Source organism: Peromyscus maniculatus, chromosome 13 (assembly GCF_049852395.1).
Source record: "Peromyscus maniculatus bairdii isolate BWxNUB_F1_BW_parent chromosome 13, HU_Pman_BW_mat_3.1, whole genome shotgun sequence".
Classification (NCBI taxonomy): Eukaryota; Metazoa; Chordata; class Mammalia; order Rodentia; family Cricetidae; genus Peromyscus; species Peromyscus maniculatus.
In genome coordinates, this window is record NC_134864.1 from 37,723,532 (window position 1) to 37,735,476 (window position 11,945).

The 11,945-nt window shown below is 42.0% G+C and overlaps 1 long non-coding RNA gene across 2 annotated transcripts in view; it reads left to right on the top strand.

Moving 5' to 3' along the window:
• The window catches only part of LOC121822036 (uncharacterized), a 58,086-nt gene extending 46,556 nt beyond the window's left edge, over positions 1-11,530 (top strand). For both annotated transcript variants that reach the window (XR_006062971.2, XR_013044062.1), the window contains exons 2-3: positions 10,898-10,981; positions 11,358-11,530. This is a non-coding gene — a long non-coding RNA (uncharacterized LOC121822036). The remainder of the gene's footprint in view (positions 1-10,897; positions 10,982-11,357) is intronic.
• Positions 11,531-11,945: the final 415 nt, after the last annotated feature.

The following is an 11,945-nucleotide window of genomic DNA, read 5'->3' on the forward strand; positions in this document are numbered from 1 at the left end:
AATATATGCCCTTCTAGTCTTTTTTATTGATAAGATATTTTTTTTGACAATTTCATTCACATATAGCGGGAATTTTATTTACATATAGTGGGAATTTTATTCGCATACAGCAGGAATTTCATTCACATATAGCGGGAATTTCATTCACACATAGTGGGAATTTCATTCACTCTCATCATTTTCTCTCACTGTCAGCCCTTTCTCTTCCCCACAAGGCTCTTCCCCACTTTGATGCCTTTCTGTTTTCTTCTGTGAGCCAACGAGTCTAACCCTGGTCATCCTTGAGGCTATGGATGTGCAGTGGATGCGGGTGGGTTAACCAATGGGGACACACTGAAGGAAATGACCTCCAGCATCCATCAATAGCCAATAGTTCCCCTCAGAGAAGGGTAGGACAATGGATGCTTTCACAGACACTGCTAACTATGAGGCCTCATTGACATGGAAAATGCAGAACGGATTCCATCACAGTGCTCTAGATGAGATGACGTAGGATGACACAGGAATGGGGGGGGGGAGGGTAGGGTAGGTTAGATTCTGAATATCTTTAGCATTAGGGCCAACAGTATCTAGTGAAATGGTGGTAGGATATTGAAAGCAGTGGAGTTCAAGTTGTCACCAAGGGTTTTGGCCTGAGGCATTAGAAAGACAGAGCCCTGGCAAAGATTGGATGGGGAAGGTGAAGACAATCAGGTGTAAGGGAGGAAATGGTGCTTAACATCTGCATGAGTTTGAAAAGGCCATTCACCCTCTAAGTGCAGGTGTCTAAGTAACATGTATTGATGAGCATGTTTGGGGACATAACCCTATACAAGTAAATTTCCATTTGCAACAGCATGAAAAGAATACCATAAACATTTGTTAGGTTGAGATTTGCATGCACATTACTAACATTTAATACTTAGTTTTGCAATTGCAATTGGAACTTAAACCAGTAAAATGTTTTTGGAGGAAAGAGATAGTTTAATTGTTGACATTGTTGAGTGTTGTTGGGTCATGGTAAGCATAAATAGGACTTCTTTTATTTAGTAACTAAGTTATTTTCAAAAATCACTTCCACAGTTAGTATACCCCTTGTGTTTCTTGTATCCTGACTGTACCTCTCCAGTCACCCTGGCTCTCTGACATGATCACTATCTACGTGGGTTTCCTTTGAAGGTTTCATTTATTGATGAATTTACAGTGGAGTTAATGAGTTTTGAGCTGCAACATCTAGAACCAGCTCCAGCTGTGTGTTCACAAAAATAAGGTAACCTTAACAATGGCCCCTGCTCACCGCAGTACTAATAAATGACATTAGCATCAAACTAAGGAATTAATTTGGGGAAGTGTAGATGCAGCTTTAGTGGAGAAGGCTTAATAGTGTGTAGATTTTGCACAGTTAAGATCTTACCACTGTTCTGCCTTGTCATAGTTAGAATTAACAATACAGTAACTCTATTGGTATAAAGGCATGAAGCCAGAAAATTCTCATATTCTCTTTCTCAGTTGGTTGGGCAAAGGAAAAACAATGTGTGAAAGCTATGAGACCAGAAGTTTCTGTAAAATTATATTTCCAGTGACCATTTTCATACAGTCCTAACTGAGGATTCAATTTTCATTGCTACCTATTCAAATATTAAAATTCTCTCCTGCCAAGAATTTGCTTTGTATGCAGTATTCATAACTATAAGTGGACTAGACAACGACATTACGCTTATGTATTTCTATGAATCTGATAAAATATTTCACCACCCCAAAATAAAATTGCAATGCAAGTTTTTATTTCAAGTCATATCAGAGAAGAAATAAATTTTCCTATCGAAATAATGAGTCAGCTTTTTGGACTGGTTGATTACTTGAAGAGACAGGATAAGCGCGTTGGAGAAAGGTTTAATTTTCTTGCAAATGTGATACAAGATCCTCACGGGGACGATGACGTTTTGAAAGCTATGATGCATGAGTGCTCCACAGAAATCAGCACACTGGGCAATCAATGCTATCAACTGGAGAGCATAGGAAATTAGCCGTTGAACAAGCTAGAAATCCTCTGTACTGTTAAAGCTTATTCAGGAAGCGAACCCAGAAACAAATCTGCCTTATACGGCCTCCTGAATACCATGTTCTTAATGTGAACTTAACTTCTCGACGCTCAACACTGCAAGCCAATGTTGATAAGCCATAGTAGATCCAGCATCAATTTTCTTACTCTATGGAAAATAATACAAAATCATTGTTAAATGAAGAGACAATGAAAACTTTCTGGTGGAAACGTAAATGATTCTTTTTCCTTATTTTATATTTGTGGTCATTTTCAGTTTTTAAGATTATTATTTCATTTAAAATTGTTTTCTCCATAATACTAAGCTCTGTACAAGGTTTTATATATATAGTACTGAGTGTTTCCTCCTACCCCATTTTCCTAAAAAGAAGTCATTCGAAATTATGTGAGCTTTAGAGGAGGGATGTGTCTCAGCTGTCCCCCAGATCAGCCTCAGCAGGAACCTCGTGGCCAGAGAAAAGGGGGGAGGGGTCGATGTTTTTGGAGCAGTGGATTTCAACCTGTGGCAACCTCGCTGGGGGTGGAAGGACCTTTTCACAGAGGTCCCCTATCAGATATCCTGCATATCAGAAATTTACATTGCTATTCATAACAGTAGCAAAATTACACTCACGAAGTAGCAGCAAACTTCTGGTGTGGGGTCGCCACAACGTGAGGAAGTGTATTAAAGGGTCACAGCGTTAGGAAGTTTGAGAACCACTCTCTTAGAGACGTCTCTAACTTTAGTACTGTGGCAAAGGCCTCTGGGAGTCTTGTGTTAACCATTGAGCTTGCCACATGAGGTGGGAAGGGACTGAGGCCCACAAGCACAGATCACACATCCAGAACGTGCTGGAACTCACCTCCTCACCTTGGAGGTCATGCCATTAGTTGGTGCAGAGGTAGGACTCAGTCACCCTTCTTGGGTGGCCGATGCTCCTAAAAGCTTTGAGTTAGAGGAGCAGACCACAAGTTTCTCAGTTGGCTCATAATCATCAGGCCTCGATCCATGGGATGATAAACAGCTTCACTCTGTAAACACACAAGCCCTCTTTTTTTTATAAGATACAAGAGAATGAAAAGATTAAAAGAAAATGAAACATTCACCTCATGTCTGGAAAAACCAATTTAAATTGCTGACCTGAATTACGTTTGAGCAGGTCGCTGTGCATGGCTCTGGGAGTGCCTGGGTGGGTTTGTGACGGACCCACAGAGGAGGTAGAACATTTCCTTCACTTCTCAGTGAAGTGTGAGTGTGTCTGCAATCCTGCTTTGCTATCCAAGAACAACCTGGTCTCTCCTGTGAAGGTCAATACGGAACGAATTACTGAAATGGCTACACGGGGAAGGTGGATTATCTGAGATTTTCACCTACTCCTAGTTGGGCCACCTTGTCCTAGCAGGAATCACTTTTGGCTTCTCACAACATGCCAGAGAGTGAGGCCAGGGCCTGCATATGTTACTCTTAAAATGCATCGTTTGTTTCCAAGGGGGAGGATGTGATTTGCCTCACAGAGGAGCTCAGCAGTCCTTGGCTCGCCCAGAGGTAAATCAGGGTTAAGTTGCTTAGGAAGCCACAGAAGTCAGTCAGTGGGCCTGGGCAGATGGACGGAACATACTTGGCAAGTTCTTGTCTTGACACAGGAGCTGCCCTTCCATCCACTGCTCTCCCAGGACCTTTTTTTTTCCTGGGTGATACAGACACCAAGGGAAGCATGCATAATGAAGATATCTCTTGGCTTCCAGTCTGGACAGTGCCGTCTGCCCCCAGCACCCCAGCCTTCTTCCCCCACCCCCACGAAAGCCAAGAGACTTCACACAGCTTGACTGAACCAGATCCTGGGTCAGATGAGAGACTTCAGATCCAAGCTGCGTAAACAACGCTGTGGGACGCGAGGCAGGGACTGTCAGCCGTCCAAGTGCTCATATCAGAGAGATTATGAGAAATTCTTTTTTTTTTTTTAATTCAAGCATGTTCTCTCTTTCTAATTTTTATAGAAGCCAGTGTGTTTCAATTAAATGTGCAAAACTGCCAAAGCCTGTAGGACATGTAAAGGAAGGTAGGCTAATAAAGTCTTAAAGTATGTTAGCGAAATCCAACATGTTTGTGCTAACAAAATCGATGATTCAAGGGACTTGCGCTTCTCTGAATGAGAGCAACGGCTCACGGGGTGTGAGTGAGTCACAGCCAATGCAAGTCCAGACGTTCAGATGGGCAACGTTATTGAAGAAAAGCTTATGGAGTTGAAGGCAGATAATGGAGCCACCCACTCTCCCGGGCAAAGATTCATGAACATCAATTTAGATCAAGGTATTTAGTTTACAGAGGGTGATCAGTATTTTGCCTAACGCCTATGAGATAAACTTTTAAAACCATTTAGCTTCCAAGTTAAGCTCAGGGTGACTTTCTTTGAGAAATATAAACTCTCACTAGTTACTCTATCCTTGTGGATCTCCCTCTGCACTGGGTTAGACAACAAGATTAGTTCTTTGACAATGGTAAAGCAAAATAAAGAAATCCCTTAAGAGAGGGTATGGGAGCTTTATTCTAAATGTAAATAAGGGGCTAAATGCAAAATAAGAAATAGAAGGAAAGGGGCACCAGGCACCCTGAACCAAAGGAAGGAAGTTTGTGAGACCCATCAAAAAATTTGAGGGTTCCTGGGGATGCAGCTCAGAGTGCTTGTCTAGTCAGTACAAAGCCCCGAGTTCCATCATTAGCACCACATAAATCAGAGAATGGTAACACACTATAATCCCAGCACTCAAGAGTAAGAGGCAGGAGGATCAGGAGTTCAAGGTCACCCTCAGCTGCTTAGTGAGTTCAAGGCCAGCCTGGACAATAAAAGACCAAGCCTCAAAACCAAACCAAACCAAAGCAACATTTTGCACTAATTTTGTACTGACTTTTGCATATTTTTTTTATTGTACTCAAAACGGATGGGTACTAAATATATTGATGTAAACAGCTCGTCTGTTGATGAGGGTGCAGGGGTGTCTGTTCGTTTTTTTTTTTTTTTTTTTTTTTTTTTTTTGTGTGTGTGTGTGTGTGTGTGTGTGGTCTCATCCAATTGGGCTGTTTGGGAAAATAATGCAGGTACTATGCTGGCCTCTGCTCTTGCTCCCGGGAGAGAAAGCCACAGCTGAAAGGTGGGCAGTCTGGGCCTGCTGTTGTCTTGAGTAGCTTCATATAGATTTCCTCTTCTTTCTGTCTTGTAAAGGAAACACTCTGGAGAGAGGTGCAGAGGCTGTCAGAACCGATAGCCTGTGCAGGAATTCGGGGGCTGGGGCGGGGGTGGGGGTGCTGAAATGCAGAACTTGGATGACTCTCGGTGACTCAGTCTTTATGTGACCATGGCTTTCTGCCCTGAAGATCCTATGGGGATTTTTAAGGGACTAAAGAGCTTCCATGTAGCACTCGTCTGAGTAAATGGGCACTCCACGTCCTCTGTGAAGGAGAAAGAGTATTTTAAATGTTAAAGTACGTCTAAAGTGAACAAGAGCAAATTCTGGAATCTGAATGGCTGAATGATGAGGATTTGGCTCAGACCAGAAACTGCATACAGGAAGAGACAAAAGCTGGCTTTCCTAACTCTGTTCTTTGGGGCTTATGACTGTGTGCCATGCCATTTTTTTTTTCTCTCTCTCCGAATAATCTCTTCAACAAAATGGGGATCAGGAAAGGAAAAGGAAATGTCCACAATGCAAACTGGCCCCTGGGAACCAGCACTGATTAATGGACAATTTTATGGCTCATTTGTAAAAAAGGAAACTTGCACAGAGCCCACTGTTTACTTTGCCCCTACAATTCATACCAAGGAGACAGAGAGCAAGATGTGAGAGGGTGGGGCGGGGCATCTGTAGATCTCAGCTAAATCGTGCAAATAGATTGGGAGCATCTGAGCATTAAAGAGGCCAGATTTCCTGGGGATTTATTACAAATAATGACTGTCGGGGAATGACAAAATGCTAGTACATCCTTCATTTTCCTCCTTACCAGTGTAAACTCAAGTGCAAATGAAACATTAGACGTTTATGGATGGCTTCCAGTACTTTCTCCCTCTCCCACAATGAGCACCTGCTATCACAATGATGGCTCATTGACATCATAGCCGGTGTGCTTGTACATCTGAGTGTGTGATCTCTCATGTGCATCCATATGTGAGCATGTGTGACGGGAGTCGGCGAGTACTTGGAGCAAGGCTGCATGCTTTTACGAACGAGGTCCTTCTCGTACCGAGTTGCTTCTTCACTGTACTCCATCTGGGCAAGTCTCAGAACAAGCTCTGCTGATCTCACTCAAAGATGAATGCTAGGCAGTCGCTTCTAAACCCTCCAAGCTGCACGTGCAAAACGGACCGCTGGAGATCTCAGAAGTGGGTGCTCCCTACCTGGTGATGCAGGATTGTTCGAATTGCTTTAAATCCTATGATTCCCTTTCTGTGGCTCAAACTTGACAGGCATTTTGCTCTAAAGTCTCTAAATAATAAAATTGAGCTTCCAAAGAAAACAGAAGATCATATGCAAATAGCAATCTCGGTTAGTTCACTTGGGTGGGCAGATGTTCTAGAACTTTCCTTTGGATGGTGCACCAGGCAGTGTTTGTAAAACTCCCTGCTCTCCCAATGCATACAGCCACCTGCACATGCAAGAGGCACAGCCTAAGGTTTACCTTACATTTTACCTCAGTTTCTCAAGTCATTGCTGTTCTGTGGGGGCAATTCTATTCTGGAATCTTCTCCTGGCATTCATTTGAGGTGGAGTCCAGCTTCTTTTACTTGCTACTAACCAGGGGTAATTATACAAGAAAAGGTCTTTTTTGTTTATTAGTTAGCTAGTTTGTTTTGTTTTTTGAGACAAGGTTTCTCTGTATAGCCCTGGCTGTCCTGGAACTTGCTCTGTAGTCCAGGTTAACCTCAAACTCAAAACTCAGATCTACCTGCCTCTGTCTACCGAGTGCTAGGATTAAAGGCATGCTCAGCCACCACCCAGTGAAATGGTCATTTCTTATTATAGAAATTAAGTTCCTTTCATGCAAGTGATAAACTCATAGCTCAAGCCAGTTAGTTTTTCAACAATATTATTGTTTTCTGGCCCCAGCCACTTATTCCAATTTCTGGATTGGAGGTTCAAACAATGTCTCAGGATGCTCGGTTGTATTTCTTGGTTCTTTTTCTTGTGAATCAGCCTCATTCTTTTCATGGTGACCAGACACATAGGTCTGTAGCACAGTCAGCAGAGATTCCATGGTGTTGTCTCAGCCACAATATCCAAATGCCGCAAAGGCTCCTGCTTCCTGCCTTGACTGTCACATGCCCTACCAAAACAATCTCTGGATTAGAAGGAGAAGAGTGGCTGGCACAGTATGGGTGGCCCAGGTTTGGTCTTGAGTCCTTTCTTAGTTTTTTTTTTTTTTTTAAATAAGAATAGTGAAAGTAAGTGCCTAAGTATAGTAGACAGAGCAATGGATACTATCATTCACACCATTAGTCCCCTCACTAATCAGAACTTCATTCATGGTCTAACAGACACTAAAAATCAAACCTTAAAGGAACTGCAGTAGTGTACCAATGTCCTCTTTAAAAAATCATGCCACGAATTTGCGTGTCATTCGGGGGAGACCTTGATCTGGAGGAGGTGGGAATGGGGGGTGGGCTGGGGGGAGGGGTGGGCGAGAGGGGGAGAACAGGGGATTCTGTGGCTATTATGTTGAACTGAATGGTGTTGTAAAATAATAATAATAATAATAAAAAAAAATCATGCCATAGTATTTTTGAAAATATACTAAGAACCCAGTAGTGAGTGGGGTTGTGTTTAAAAGGACAACTATTAGCAAAAGGTAGGTGAAAAACTGACTTTCCAATTGTCTCCCTGCTTTTACTGTCTTAGTATTCTCAGTAGGCATTGCCTATCAAAATGGCCTACTAAGGAATCTCACTCATAGAAATCCATTCAGTATTTGATATAGAGGAAGGTACGGGCGAGAATGTAGCCCTTGGTCTATTTATAGCACTAAAGGGTAGGGGAAATAGGACCCAAATAACCCGGCCTGTTAAATTAATTAAAATAACACCTTCAGTGACCTGGTTGATTAAAATAATGTTTTCACAAATTGCTTAATGAAAATATACTAAAGTATACCCATTAAATGTTAAGTTTAAATCTGAACTGTATAGATCCAGATACTAAATGTATCTGGGGGGGGGGTGTGTTGAAAAATGGAAAAGCTTTGATCATCTGTAGATAGCAGACTTTAGAGGTAAGAATATTTTCCACTAGTGTTTTTTAGTTTCTTTCCAGGTATCAGTCTCTGAGCTGAAGGAAAATGCCTTTAAGTGTGTGTAAATACATGGAGCGACAATCCAAGTTTCTGCTTACCAATGTATCATACCGTTTCCTTTTATAACGTTTTTCTACCCTCCAACTCTTTATCATAAATAACACCCTGCAACACTTTCACCTCGCACACATGCCAAAATATTATTCCATGGCTTTGTCCACTAATGTTGCTAAAAAAAATAAATAAAGAGCAAAATGAAGGATTTGGTAAAATTCTGTTTTTCTTTAGTTCCTGCCTGTCCTCCTTGCTGGAATAATTGTGAAAGTGTTTTTTTGCCCAAACACTTTTTTTTTGTAGCAATTAAAAAAACTAATCATTTCTAAGAAAATACTAAAATATTCAGTGCACACTGGAGGCTTTCCCTTGGAAGGCGGCACAGTGAATAGTAGTATTGAGTCTTCGCTATTTAACGAACTCGAGCTTTGAAAACGCTCCATCGTTATGAGGCCACGTGGGCTTATAAGAGGATTTCATTACCTCTGCAGTTGCTGCCACAGCGCCCGGTGTCCCCGCCACCTTTGACTGCCACTCTGATTCATTTTGAAGCCAGTTAGGCATCCGTATCTAGGGAAGGATAAACCCCTGAGTGTATAATTAGTAACTTCATGCTTCTTTCTTGGTCCTGACTTGTAGAGACCAGTTTTGTTTTCTACAGTTAATCACAAGGGCTGCAATTGAAAAAAAACTTTTTTTTCTACAATTCTCCCATGGTTGACCACTTGGCCTGATTGCTTTCTGGTTGTGAGGGTTTTTTCTGTTTTTTTTTTTTTTTTCCCTTTTTCATCTTGTCAAAAGGTTCAAGCCTTAGATGTTTAGAGAATAGGATTGAGTTTTTCTAAATGGCACTGAGCATCAGATAATAGACTAGTTGGCATCACACAAAAAGGTTCTTCCAGACATCTCATGTGATTATAAAGTATGACTTGCAAGGATCTTGGATGCAATGATATATTTTTTGTTTGTTTGTTTGTTTGTTTGTTTGTTTGTTTTATGGTTTGTGTGTGTGTGGGGGGCGGTTGTTAGTATTCTGAATCACCCCACGGGGACCTGCTCCTTGGAGTACCTGCCCAGCCTCTTCTTACCCTTACCCTTTCCCCTCCCCCTCCCTCTTCCTCACCTGGGCACCTTGGTCCAACCCGCCAAGGTCTCCGGTGTCTGGCCTTGCATTCAGAGACCCTCCTGCTTCTGTCTTCCGAGTGCTGGGGTTAAAGGTGTGCACCACCACTGCTGTAAGGATGTATTCTTGTTCTTTAGCTTTTGTTTATCTTTCTAAAGACAGGGCTGCCTTCTCCCATACTCTCTTCCTAAGAGTCTCAGGTTCTATAATGGGAAGGACTGTGGATGTAAGAAAATCGGATTGTGAGAGGAATCCTTAGACAGCCAAAGCAAAATACCCCATCTCCTACCCAGATCTTCCATGGCAACCATTTTCCTCGGGCCTCAGATTTCTCCATCTCCAGAAGGCAGGTTCCGAGGCGTTGGGGTTCACATGTGAAATGTACCCTTCAGCGCTTGTGTTGAAATAGTCCCAAAGTGCTGCGTTTGTTTTTAGAGCCTCCCCGAAGGAAATGAGTTGCTAGGGGCGGGTCTTGAGGCTTTACAGCATAGCCTCACTTCCTGTTCACTTTCTGCTTCTTGACAGATGCGATGTGACCCATTGCCTCTCTGTCCTTGCCCCCATGTCTCCCGCTGCATGGTGGGATGTATCGTCTTGCGCTGTAAGCCACAGCAAATGCTTCCTTCCTTAAGTTGTTTCGTTCTGTATCTTAGGACAGCAACAAGAAAAGTGGGTAATAGAGAGGGGAACCAGATTTCTCCGGGAAGCTGAGGTCTCCCTTTTCATGTTCCTATCCCAGATTGAGAGTATTTCCAGATCAAGGCTCCCAGGGAGGTCTTCTCCTCTCCAAATTTCCCCCTACTCCTAGATTTATGATGTCATTGCTTTGCTTTGAGGCTTCCTGTGTTTGCTCTTAATATTCAAATTAAGTCTTTGAAATGTTTTTCTGCGAATGCTTGTGGTTGATACCTCACCCTACTAATAGTTACCACATCTGGGAAACCACACTGTTGCCTAAATGGTAGGGTGCAAAAGAAAACGAACACTCACATGTCTACACATATAACATGTACTCAAGCATGTATGCAGACATATGCATGCATGATTTGAGATATCACTTTGCATTTCATATCCCACTCTCCATTGTTTTTATGTCTTTGAAAAGCACCAAATGTTTCAAAATTAGCTATGAATTTCCATCAGGCTTCTTAAAGTCTGCCCAGTGAAACCCACTCAGAGAAACTATTCTTAAAAGCACTAATTTTCTGTTTTAATTTTATTCTTCCATTTATTTTATAAATTAAATCAGTGGGATTTAATTCCCAAAGCCTTTTCTTAGTTTTATGTGAGTGTACACATGAAGGCCTGGAAACAAAACCCTGTGGCAGGTATGACGTTATTATATCGGAAGCTGCCTGAGGGACCATGGGCTTCACTTCTAGATTTCTCATAATCAGCTGTTGCTCTCTCACTTGCTTAGGATGCCAACACCTTCTGGGAATGATGAAAACAGACATCAAGGGTGATCTATGCCTAGGAAGCTGGAGGCTCACATGGAACTCTGGTGAGGACCCTTTATCAGCTGCCGAGATACTTAGCATGGAATGGGAAGCCCCTGTGAGATGCCTCACTTCCTCACCTCCGTTGGCAGTCCACATTCCTTTAACTTCTGTAGAAAAGATCTCTGTTCAGTCTCAACTAACTGACTTTCTCCAACACACTCAGCAATGTTTGTATCTCTGTTTCTTTGTTCAAAATGCCTTTCGTCAATGATAGGTTTGAATCAGGCTCTCAAAGGAACCCTCTGATCAGAGAAGCTGCACCCATGTGTGTGTGTGTGTGGTGGGGGGTGCTTGCTCGGCCATGTTCTCTAAGACCCGAGTTAAACTCCTGCCATGGGATTTATTTTATCATTTAAATACACGTCATCTCTGTTCCAGTGTCCCTCACCATCTGGTGGATCCTTTGAAGACAGGAACTGAAACGTCATCACCCACGTCCCACAGTGCATTGCAATGTCTGGTGCACAATTGTGCCCAATATTTGAGAAATGAATGACTTACTATTGGTGGATGAAACCCAAGGAAAATAAACAAAATCAAACAAAAAAAGGGCAAATCTACAAGAGGACTTTGTTCATCTATTTTTCCTACAAATAATCCCCCGAATTTAATAATCAGTGAACCAGAATCTACTGGTGTGAAGGGAATAAACTGCTCACATTGTAGAAGACATATTAATTCTTTGGGGCTATTAAGAGCCATTTAGATTTTGGTTACACAATTCCAAAATTGCCTGCTAACATTGTGAGCAAATCAGTTAAAGCTGCTAAAGTAAACCCTGCTTTTGGAGAGAAGCCAGTTCTAAATTACTCATGTGTTAGTTTTATTTTTTTTAAATGCAGGTTTATAATTTTAAGATCAGTGAAATGCCAGGTCTCCCTTAATGAATAACTAATATTTATTTGTAATTATCCAAGTACATTTTTGATGTATAAATGGTTATCCTAGGACTGCAGCAAAGTCAGA